This window comes from Cebus imitator, unplaced genomic scaffold, assembly GCF_001604975.1.
Source record: "Cebus imitator isolate Cc_AM_T3 unplaced genomic scaffold, Cebus_imitator-1.0 Scaffold24, whole genome shotgun sequence".
Taxonomy (NCBI): domain Eukaryota; kingdom Metazoa; phylum Chordata; class Mammalia; order Primates; family Cebidae; genus Cebus; species Cebus imitator.
Genome location: NW_016107339.1, coordinates 2,496,790 through 2,508,412, shown reverse-complemented (window position 1 = coordinate 2,508,412; position 11,623 = coordinate 2,496,790).

The window sequence follows — 11,623 nt, the reverse complement described above, 5'->3', positions numbered from 1 at the left end:
TAGCACAATCTCGGCTCACTGCAACCTCCACCTCCCCGGTTTAAGTGATTCTCCTGCCTCAGCCTCCCAAGTAGCTGGAATTACAGGCACAAGCCACCATACCCAGTTAATGTTGTATTTTTAGTACAGACGGGGTTCCATCATGTTGGCCAGTCTGGTCTTGAACTCCTGATCTCAGGTGATCCGCCCGCCTTGGTTTCCCAAAGTGCTGGGATTACAGGCATGAGCCACCACACCTGGCCGTCTTTCCACTTCTACCTGAGATTCCAGATGTCCCACATTAAAGAAGGAGCGGTAATTTCAAAATATATAGCAGTGCTAAATTTATGGCGCTAAAGCTATGCTATTCAAGATGGTAGCTACTAGCAACGTATGGCGATGGAGCACTTGAAAGGTGACAGACTCAAATTGAGATGTGCTTATCACTCAAATGAGTGAATTATTTCAGCACTTGATGCATCTGCTTTGCTAGGACTGCTGCAAGGAAGCCTTTTTATCACCAGCAAAACAAGAGTGAACATACAACCACTTGGGGTAAGCAGTTTCCTTAAAAAACCCAAACAAAAGGGATGGTGTGGGATAGAGTTCAAAGACCAACCACAGAAGGCAAGCTGTGAAGAAAATCAGAAATTCAACAGGTGAAAGTAATTGAAGAAGGAGGTGACCACAAGAAATGTAAGTCCCTTGAGATTCTCCATAGATTTTGGCCTGAAGCTTGTGAGGGGAGTGAGTTCATTGTCTTTCACCATATGTGAATGTGGAATGAGGACTTTGAACCAATTTATTTAACTATTAACGAACACACAGGGTATAAGGCCACAAGGCTGGAGTATTTGGGGAACGGTTCTTATACTGTATTTTGAGTCCTACCTTGATGAAATTTAGGTTTAGATCATAGGTGTGGAGACATTTTAATACCTCATTTTATTTGCGTATCATTTCATAATTTTCAAAACAAACATTATCTCACTTGATTTTTTAAAAATATGTGAAGTAGCCAACTATATTGTACCGCTTACCATTGCCATCTTAAGGATGAGAAAACTATGCCTCAGAGGACTTACATAATTGTGAACTAAAACAGTAGACATATTCAATGCTTTTCTAATCTTCCCATAGCCTTCTACCATCTCTACCCCCAAGCAACAGCACCAGTAACACACACACACACACATGCATACACACACACACAAACACACACACACACCCTTTTACATGTATGAACTAGAATCCCAATGCTCAGTTTTATGTTAGAATCTCTCGCTATCTATTGTTTTCTCTTTAAAATTACTGTAGTATCCAATTCTAAACACTTCTGATGGAGTAAGAAAATATACTCCAGGAAATTGTCCAAGAAACTAATGCCAAATTGAAAAATATTGTTTAAAAATACCAGCTAGATGTGCCTTACAGGTGTTTTAGTAGAGTGGTGGCCTAAATTCGGTGAACTATCTCAGCACCTCAGATCTGTTCCTTTTTATGGTGATTATTGCCCAAGGCAAAGATTTAAAGAAGGATTGGTTTAAAGTGTGTCAAACAGAAGGGAGGAAGTCTTAAAATTTTTCTTCCTTTATCAGCATGAAAATGAAAACATATGGGGGTAAAGAAACTTTCATTCAATGATAGATTAAAATGTTTAGTAAATACAACTCTCACTTTTTGTTTTACACACACCACCCCTCTCCCCAGTATGAATCATCCACAAATCCCCTCCCTAATCCCAGGAAGAATGCCTCCAATTGAGTAGAAGTGACATAGGAAACTCACTTATCTTTACCTCTGAGGCACAGCTGTTTGATTTTGTTGGTTTTTTTAATTTATAATTTACACATGGACACAAGAGTGCTGTGCTAACACTATTTTTAAAGTAATTGAAACTAAGAAAATATGTGAAATCCCTATACACATCAGTTTTCTTTGGCTGTGTGGCAAAATATTTAGTGCTCTGGTTGAAGAGACAAATTCTAGGAAAATACTAGGAAAAGAAAAAAAAAGAGTCGCATGTTTCATTATCCACCAATGGCAATTTTCACACATCTCCAGAAGAAAAATATGGGATATTTCTGAAGATCCCCCAAGTCACCTCCCTCTACCTGTTGCTACTCAAAGTGTGAGCAACAGCCTCACATGGAAGCTTGTTAGAAATGCAGGTTCTTGGGCTCAGTGTCAGGCTTACTGATTCAGAGCTGGCGCTTTAAAACAACCCCAGCTCGTTCCTACACACAGGTAAGTTTGAGAACCACTGCTCTAGACAAATCTCAATTATAGCACCTGAATCCTGACAGGGTAGAATGTTAAGTCCTAGCACTACAGCAACACTTGGGGTTAAAAAATTTTAGATAAACTCTTCTATTAAAACTTCAGAACCCAGATAGCAAACATCTGTGACCAAACACAAAGCTGGGTGGAATTATGGTTGTCTGAAATATAGCACATAATCCAACTAAAAGTAAGGTTGAAATGCCACAGAAGGTTCCCAAACTATTCTTCAGGCACAGAATCCACATAAGCAAATGAACAATCTGTCACTGCAGCCCCAAGCCAGAGAACTTAGACCAGCTATTACTGCTTCAGTGAGGAGAGTATGAGAAAGGATGTGGACAGTCTCAGAATAGGAACAGAAATGAGAAGGAGGAGCAGAAATGGAAACAAGTGAGAAAACAGCTTACGTGTCCTGGGGAGTCAATCACAGATCACAAACCTTTAGAAAGAGGAGAGAGAGAAGAAGCAGGAGAGGGTGAAGATGCCATTTTGAGGCTATGTGAGTCACACGGGACCCCACCAGGTTGAATGGGGTTTCAAAGAATAAATGGCTCTTTCTTGGCTCTCGTAAAGGACATGCCACAGCGCATCATGAACACCAGCCCACCCTGCAAACTCCTGCCATTTCCTGCCAACTTTTAGCGCCAGAGGACTTGCCCTCAAGCCATCAGTCCCATCAGCATTTATACGCCAATTCCAAAGTGGCACTTGGCGGGGGGGGGGGGGAAGGAGCCAATTTGCCTGGTATACTTTAAAAGAATCATCTGAAGGTCTTTAACCTGTTAACGATGCACTGACAAACCCTGAGTTTGTCATTATTGGAAGTGATGCTGGGGCCAGAACTGAGATGGCAGATTGGTTGATTTTTTTTTTAATTTAATATTGGTTCACAGGGAGGCTGGCTTCTTTATTGTGGTGGCTACTGCCATTATAGTTACAAGGCCAGTTGAAGAGGCTTTACGGTGAAGGCTTACTTCTATTATAAATACTGGTTGGTGTGGGTGGTTAATATCCCAACAGTTCCTGTTATACTGGGTTCAATATAGTCTGGTCCACATTGTTAAGCCACACATAACATCCTTGCACACACAAAGAAAAATTAAATGCTATTCCAATATCAACGTCATTAAGTTACAGAAGAAATATTATCCAAGTCAATCCTTAATCATTAACTTCAGATGAAGAATTATTACATCGAACTCTAATAACTAGAAATAATATGATATACTATAAATATATATATTATACATTTGATTGCTAGAAAACTACCAATCTCACACATGCAACTCAGCACATAGATTTTCATTTACTCAAAGAATAATCATACTATTCATATCCCAAGTTCCCAAACTCAAATCCATGCTATATTTACATATACTACTTGCTAGCAAGTAGATTCTATTTCCCCATACTAATACCTCAAAATGGGTTTTACCTTAGGAAAGTGAAGTTTCTAAGCTGCACAAAGTAGTCTAGTGGTTAGGAGCATAGGCAGGAGGTGAAATAGACTCTACACCCTTTCTTGTCCTCAGTCCTTTCCTGCTATGTGACCATGGGTTGGTTAATCAACCTCTTGACAGTTTATGTTTCCTCATTAGTCAAACAAAAGTTTTAATAGTATCCACCATTGTTGTTGTAAAGATGAACTAGGCAATAGATGGCTAATTCAAGGTCAAGGTAAAGAAAATACAAAATGAACCTAGAATATCTTGTTTTTTCTAGAAAATATGAATGTGCTTAAAGAATGATGGATACATGTGGGAACAGCGGAATAACAGTCCATCTTCTAATCTCCAGCCCTCTGAATATGTTACTTTACATGACAAAAGGGAATCAAGGTTGCAGATGGAATTAAGGTTGCCAATTAGCCAACTTTAAGGGGTTTATCCTTAATTATCCCAGGTATGTCCAGTGTAATTACAAGACCTTAAACGTGGGAGAGGAAGGCAAAATAGAGATGAGTCAGACTGAGGTTTGACAATGCTAACCTGCTGGCTTTAAAGATGGAGGAAGGGGCCACAAGCCAAAGAATGTGGGCAGCTTCTAGAAATGAGAAATGGCAGGGACATGTATTCTCCCCTGGAGCATCCAGAAGAAATGCAGTCCTTCTATTACCTTCGTTTTAGCCCAGTGAAGCCAATTTTACAATTCTGTCTTCCAGAACTGTAAGATAATAAATCTGTGTTGTTTAAATCACAAAGTTTATGGCAATACAGTTATAGGAAACCAAAACACTTGTCAAGCAGCTTATATATACCTAGAGAGAGAATGATAAAACAACTGTTAACATTTGAGGAATCTGGTTGAAAGGTATAAGGAAATTCTCTGTGTAGAATTCAATTGTTACAGTATGTCTGAAAATATATCAAAATTAAATTTTGAAAAGGGGAAAAATAAGTTTCTATAGGAAGGTGTCAGATCCTCAGCATCCCTCCCCTGCTTCACACAGCCCGGCAACTAACTGTTCCTCCCTGGCCTTCAAAAGAGATCATAATTTCAGTCTCTTAAAAGGCTGTGACCTGGGCCCACCACAAAAGCAGAAAGAGGAAAAGAGGCTCAGTATTGGGAATTGGGAATTAGGATAAATTATGCCTGCTAAGTGGTGGAACTCCCTGCTAATTCTTCCTCCCTCCACTAAGCTTCAAAACAAGCAGCCAGTTTTGATGTCCCCACCTTCTACCCACTGACAGAGTTTGAATTACTTCTCTCTGGAAAAACTAAGCAGTTCCAAAGAAAATACCTACAGAAACAGAAAGTCAGAGCTCCCCCCCCCCGCCCCACTGATAAAGCAAGGGCCACTGCTCAGTGAAGCCCACAGGTTGAGGAAATTCATATGCACACACCGTGGTAGGCAAAATAATGGTCCCTCAGAAATATCCTGGTCTAATCCCTGAAACCTGTGAACATGTTAGGTTATATGATGACAAGGGTATTAAGGCTGCAGGTGGAATTAAAGCTCTTAATTAGTCAACTTTACAATAGGAAAACTATCCTGGATTATCCAGATAGGCCCAATGTAATTGCAAGAATCCTTACAAGTGGAAGAGGAAGGCAAACGAGGAAAGTCAGAGAAGGATGTGACTATGGAATACAGTGAGTTACATGATGTGAGAAGGACTCGAATTGCCATCACTGTCTTTGATGAGGGATTAAGGAGTCATAACCCAAAGATGGTAGACAGCCTCTAGAAACTGGAAAGGGCCAGGAAACAGATCCTCCCCTAGAGCCCCCAGAAAGAAAAGCAGCCCTGCCAACATGTTTATGTTAGCCTGATGAGACCCATGTCAAACTTCTAGCCTACAGAATCGTGATAAATTTGTGTTGTTTTAAGCCTTATATCTGTGGTAATTTGTCAAGGCAGCAATAGAAAACTAATACACACACACACACACACACACACACACACAGAGAGAGAGAGAGAGCAAGAGATAGAGAGAGAGAACACAAACAGTTCAGAAGGCAATAATAGTCCCAGAGAAATAAGTGGATATGACATCTATGAAACAAGACAAAGGTGCTCTTCATTTACTGTATTTCTCTAACACTTATGCAGAACTTACTAAGTGCTAGGCACTGTACTAAGTGCTCTACATATACTAAACCATTTAATCACACTGTTATCTCTGTTTGACAAATGAAGAAACAGGCACAGAAAGTTTAAATAACTTTCCCAAGATCACACAGCAGAGCTGAGTTATGAACACAGGTACTCTGTCTTCACAGTCCATGCAAGAATACTTAGGAATTTAAAATATAATGGCAGAAATTGAAAAAGCATTACTAGATGGGTTGAAATATAAAGTTGAGGCAATATTTTAGAAATAGATATATTTCTAAAAGAGATCAGAAATAGAAAAGCAAATATAAGAAACCCAGCAAATTCAACATCCAACTAATAATAGTCTCAGAAAATAAGAACAGAGAAAACAGAGAGGAAGAAGGCATTTTTAAAAACATTCAAGAACATTTTCAGAATAGCAGAACAGAATTTCTACATTGAAAGGGCTTATAGCATACCCAGCACAAGAAATGAAATATAATTACTATCAAGACACATTGAAATTTCAAGGCAGCCCATATAAAGAAGTCCTAAAAGCTTTCTTAGGGGCAATATAACAGATCTTATTTAAAAGATTGCAAAAACAATGGTATCCGATTTTTTAATGGCAGCAGTGAAAGCTAGAAGACAAGAATGCTGTCAAAATCTCAGAAGAAAGTGTGTTCCATATTAGAATTACATACCCAGCCAAATTATCAGTCAAATGTGAGATAGAATAAGGGCATTTTAAGATATATAAGGTCTCAAAACTTTACCTTTCACATACTGTTTTCTCAGGAAGCTCATGAGGATATTATCCAAGGAAACAAAACCAAAAAGAGGAAAACATGGGAACCAGGAAACAGAAAACCCCAAAGATGATGGTGAAGGAAGGTTCCAAATAAGAGCTGTGCAGCGGCCGGCCCATGGAGCAACTCATCCATACACAAACAGGAGGGTAAAGGGTTCTAGTCTCCTAGAACAAAAAATAAAAGTAACTGGTAGATTACTTGATATGTTTCACTAAACTGAGAGGAATGTTAACGTTTTTAAAGAGTTTGAAGAAATAATTCATAATAGTTACATGGAAAGCTAAATTTTTAAAAGGGAAGCAACTATTAACTGCAAGAAAAATCAAAAGTACTATAATTTTTTTCACCTGTAAACAATAATTACACTATCACAAAAAAGCAAGTGCTGAAATTAAATTTTTCAAGAGCTTTGAAGCAGGTATAATGAAAGGATGGGAAAGTGGAAGAGATGTCATAGGAAACCTGAGTCCCCATCTTCCAAAGCAGGAAGTAATAAATAATGTTTACAACTGAAAATTCAAGATACTAAAATGCAGGCTTTTCATTTGAAAATATGAAGGTAAATAACAAAAGAAACACTGAAAATAGCTGAAGTGGTTATCTCTGGGAAAGGGGACTTCAAAATAGGAGGAGAGGTTAGAGCAAGAAAATAGTATATTCCATTATACATCCTATACAATTTGATTTTATCTCTTCTTTTTCCCCTTCTTTCAGCTTGTTATACTATGCACAAGCATTTTTTTGACAATAAAAATTAAACATAAATGCCTTGAACAGGATTTGGCACATAGTATGTGCTCAATGAATATTTGATACTGATGTTTTTGCTACTGTGATCTTTGTTAAATCTGCAACACTAAAGTGAGAATCAATTCATATTCTGCAAGACAACCCTAAGATAAGTTCTTTTATACCTCTCTATTTCTCCATTCAAAGAAAAAAGTGCTTAGTGAATCAAACTCTCTATGAGGTATGTGTAAACCTTAAAATGTGCTAAAAATAGTGAAAGTCAATTCCCTAAAAACATACTTGAATGCTGTGCTACGGTCTGAATGTTTGTGTTTCCCCACCATGCACCAAAAAAATTCATACATTGAAACCTAATCTTCCATGTGTTAGTATTAGAAGGTGACGGCCTTTGGAAGGTAATTAGGTTATGAGGGATCTGCCCTCATGAATGTGATTAGGGCCATTATAAAAGAGACATCAGAGAGTTAGCTAGCCCCTTCCACCATGTAAGGATGCAGCAAGATGGTACTACCTATGAACCACAAAGTGGCCCTCGCCAGACACCAAATCTGCCAGCATCTTGATCTTGGATTTCCCAGCCTCCAGAACTGTAAGCAATAAACTTCTGTTGCTTATAAGCTACCCAACTGATGGTAATTTTGTTATAACAGCCCAAACAAATTAAGACAAGCAAAAAGAAAGTTTAGCTAAAGGTGTCTCCTATTAAGTTGTCTCTAAAAAGCTTCAGATCTTATCTCTCCATTTATTATTCTCTCTCCATTTAGTTATTCATTCAAAAAATGCTGAACACCTACTATGTGCCAGACACTATTCTGGCAAAGGATCAAATAAGACAATTTTTCCTACCTTCAAGGAACTTAAATTTTTTTGGAAAAGCAGAAAGAGATTTTGAAAACAGAGACAAGATTTGTAGACAGATTTTATGTGTAGGAAAAAAAAAGGAATTAAAACTGCTTTTAAAATTATTGCCCTAAGCAACTGGAAGTATGGGTTGTCCTCAATTGATACAGGGAAAGCTGGGAAGGAGCAGCTTTTGGTAGAAAGATCAGAGTTAAGCTTTGGATTTAAGATTGAGATGCCTATTTCAAATTCAAATAGAGATATCAAGTAGGCAGCTGGATATATGAATCCAAAGTTAAAAGAACAGGTCTTCTCTGGAGATAAGATGTTTTAATCATTGACATATAAGTCAGGGTTCAGCACAGAACAGAAAAAGCACTCAAAGTATTTGAGGCAAACCTTACAAATTTGTTGGAAGTGCTGAAAGAACAAAATTCAGAGAACACCACTAGATTTTCTATTCTGAAGTCCTTCTACTACATCTGTAATCCAGAAGGCAAGAAACTGCTAACACTACCATCCTTACATGCCTCGCATCCATGAATTGGCAAGGAGACATGAAATGTGTAGCCAGTTGCTGGAAATGCTCACGTCTGTTGGAACTTGTATGTCAGGTAGAACTGCCATGGGAAAATGGCTTCAGTGTCCTTTTTGTCTTTCGCTTCTCATATGAGTACTTCTTGTTAGCAAAACCTAAATTGTATTCATAGTTCAAGCTGCAAAAGAGTCTTGGAAGTAAAGTTTTTAGCCTTCAAGCACCTAAAATACAGGGGTGGGGTGGGATATAAAGGCAGTCATATGGATGCCAAAGGACAACAGACAATATCTAGCATAATAAGACTGAGTGGGGTCACCCAGGAAATGGATAGAGGAGAACCAAAGATTGAGCCATGGATCATTCCAGCATTAAGGGAATGGGAGATAAAAGAAAACTGACAGTCTATGAGGTAGTGGAATACCAGAAGAGTATCTTATCCTGGAAGCCAAATGAATGACGAGCAACCCAATAGCTTCAGATACTATGTATGTTCTATTTTTCATTAAAAAAGTATTATTATTGTTAAGAAAAAGATATAAAGAGTAAATATCCTTGAAATTCTACTATTCAGGTAGAAGTAATCACAAAACATCTGAAAAACTACTCCTTATTAGGTGTAAGTATTTATATAATAATAGTTCTGCGTACTCATATACTTATTTGCTATTATCTAGTTACAATTAAATGTGAATTATAAAATTTAATTTGATTTTATAATCTACTTTTATCAGCCAATGTAACATGACCATGTTTTCATGGTCAATAGATGTATATTCACATCATTGTTTATTCCAGGATGCATTGTACAAACATACTATATTTATATTAATATAACCATTCCCCTATTGGTGAATATTCAGGTTGTTCCAGTATTTCAATATTATATGCAATATTTTAATAAGCATCCTTGTTAATATGATATAAAATTATTGATATCCAAAGCTTCTTTTCATCAAATTAAATATTTGAGGGTAGAGTGACTCCATTATATTCAGAAATGGTCACACAGCTGCAAAGCCTAAGAAAAGAAAATAATTTGGAATGAGACGGTGTTATTATAAAATCTAGCTCCTGGTCTTGGTGTCTTGAAGTTGAATAAATAAAATCTCTTCTTATATACTTCATATTAAGTTACATGGGTCTAAAATTTGGTAAATAAACCAGCACAGATGCCCTTTTTAACTTATTATGCTGTTTATCAACCTACAGTACTATATTTTTAGAACACTTAGAAAATCATTTTCAATAAGTTTCAACAACATCATAATTTGATAGTTAAATCAGTCATCAATGCTCTGTAGATATAAAATTAAAATATTTAAATAGAGTATAATTCCTACTACTTGATTTTCAATGTCCACCAACTCTGAGTTGAGTCTTGCAGGCAGCAAGAGGAAAATAAAAACTCTTATTGTGCTTTACTTAACCATTTGGGCAGGCAGACTCAAAAAGCTTACAGACATTCTTGCACTGTGTTTATCATCCTCCAACAAACTATTTCACTAACAAAAAATTTATTGGGCATAGGGTGACTTGATATCTCTCCCTCTCTGTGTATAATATGAGCTACACTGTGTAGATAAACATGAGTATAAGTGTGAGTGTGAGTGTGAGCCTCTATAAATAGATACCCACACAGTCTCTGGAGGAAGTGCACTATATAGAGAAAGTGTGAGGTGTTATTGGTATGTAAAATAGATCTTAAAATTGTGAAGCAAATTATATCATAAGAACACTAGGCACCAAATGGTAAACAAACATAAACAAATAAGCTTTAAATCATTCATTTCTGTTTCCAAGAATATTAAATCTAAGTCTAAAGCCTTCTTATTTCCTTCCCCTTTTTGTAGGCTGTCCTTCCTTGTCTACATTTCTTGATATATGTTGGCTTCTTCAAACATTGCACAGCCATAAAAATCTCAAGGAAACATTTCACCACTTGACAGACCATTCTGAACTTGGCTGGCTCCAAGAGCCATGGGTGCCATCTGTTTACTACAACTCCTTAGGCACCCAGAGGGCCCTTTTTCCTCTACAGGAATGATATCAAGGGCTCTGAAACAAAAGCCGTTACTCTTGGGCCTCCCTAAACAGCCAAGATTCCCAAGGACCTTCAAGTTCCCAGGGCCATCAATGGGACTTTTTAAGAATCTGTCAGCTGTTAGTGGAAAACGAGATGAGGATCAAACAAGAAGGCATAAATAGTTGCCCATTATTGAACCCTTAAGTCAGGTTCTTCAGAAACCTGATTCTGACAAAAATTTTGGTACACGAGGCTTATTGGGGTGTCCTTTAGAGATCAACACCTGTGGAGACATGAAAGAAGCAGAACATGGAAGCGGGAGAACTTGGGTTTTGATGCAATTGCAGCAGAGGCCTCAGCCTATCCCACAGGGAGCTCTGGGTCCATAGTGGCTCTTCAGAGTCCTCCCTCATGGAGGCAAGGGGATCTTGCCTTAGTGCCCTTACGAACCAGTCATTGGATGAAGGCTGCCCCCTAGAAAGGGGTGTAACCTGGAGTTGGGGGTCAGAGGAATCGTTTCAGGATGACACTGTTCTAACTCAGATCATCAGGCCTTAGCTCTCTTTGCCTGAGGACAATTCCTGAACAAAGCCTTAGCTGAAAGCCAGCAGCACCCATATCCCCTAGCTGCTGAGGACTGAGTGCCCACATCCTAAAGGGAGACATGGGCAGTGCACTAAGACATCCACTACACTATCCCACCCTCAGGAGTTTCCTGATGCCCCAGAAAGCCACTTCTATAGCAGGACCTGAAGAGGTGACCACCATCTTTAGACATGGAAGAATAGTAGGAAGGCAGTTCTGGTAGAGCAGAGGTCCCTTTTGGCCCAGAGACAGGCTTTAGGGAAGACAATTTACCA